Raw genomic sequence first — 894 nt, 5'->3', positions numbered from 1 at the left:
TTCTACATAAAAGACATAAAACATTGGATAATTTTGATTGATTTGATTTTAATTGAAATCGAAGGTTAAATTTTTGTTTCAAAAATAAAATGCGTATTGTGGCTACAAAAAAAATTATATAACGATATATAAATAATTTTATTATTTATTTTTTCTTTTATTTTGATATTAACCCGTTCTTAGCGGAAACCTCCGCATAACGGACATAATTGCCTTTCTTTGAAATTCCGTAATATCTTCTTTGTTTAGATTTTTTAATACCTTAGCAAATGAAAATAAATTTAGAAAAGTTCCGTAACTATTAATAAAAAAAAAAGGTATATTTTGTATATTATTAATTTAAATCCTGTCATTAGTGGCGTTGCATATGACGAGGTGGCCGAGTGGTTAAGGCGTTGGACTGCTAATCCAATGTGCTCTGCACGCGTGGGTTCGAATCCCATCCTCGTCGGTAAACTTTTCATATTTTTTATTTAAGGCGCATCTCATTCAGATATTTTAAACTAGATTTCTAACTAGCTGGGTTGACAATATTTTTTCTGAATAGTTCGAAATAATTTTATATTTTCAGTGTATACGAACTGACAATTAAAAAAAAAAAACAGCCTTTGATGGATACTTTTTTTTAAAATTTATCTTTTTGTTTTGCGTTCTATATGTTCCTTATCAGTGTTTATGTGTAATTAGTCCAAAAAAAGAATGATTATTGTTTTTACTGTAGGACATGAATATGAGAGCAATAAAATCTCGAACCGTCGCCAAATCATAGTTGATTATTATTGACTGAACCTCAAGATCTTTAAATATATGTATAACTCGTTTGAGAATTTAATGAGTTCTTTTCAACTGTATTCTCTTTTCATTATTTTTATTATTGTACTCTTCTCTGAATAT

The 894-nt window shown here is 27.9% G+C and overlaps 1 non-coding gene across 1 annotated transcript; it reads left to right on the top strand.

Annotated features, from left to right (window-relative positions):
* The first annotated feature begins 369 nt into the window (after nucleotides 1-369).
* On the top strand, nucleotides 370-451 carry TRNAS-GCU (transfer RNA serine (anticodon GCU)). The gene has a single exon. It is a non-coding gene; the product is annotated as a tRNA-Ser (tRNA).
* Nucleotides 452-894: the final 443 nt, after the last annotated feature.

The sequence above is a fragment of the Halyomorpha halys genome, unplaced genomic scaffold (genome assembly GCF_000696795.3).
Source record: "Halyomorpha halys isolate HHAL.00 unplaced genomic scaffold, Hhal_1.1 Scaffold11116.1, whole genome shotgun sequence".
Lineage (NCBI taxonomy): Eukaryota > Metazoa > Arthropoda > Insecta > Hemiptera > Pentatomidae > Halyomorpha > Halyomorpha halys.
The sequence above is the reverse complement of the archived record's forward strand: the minus strand, read 5'-3'. Positions and strand labels throughout refer to the sequence as shown.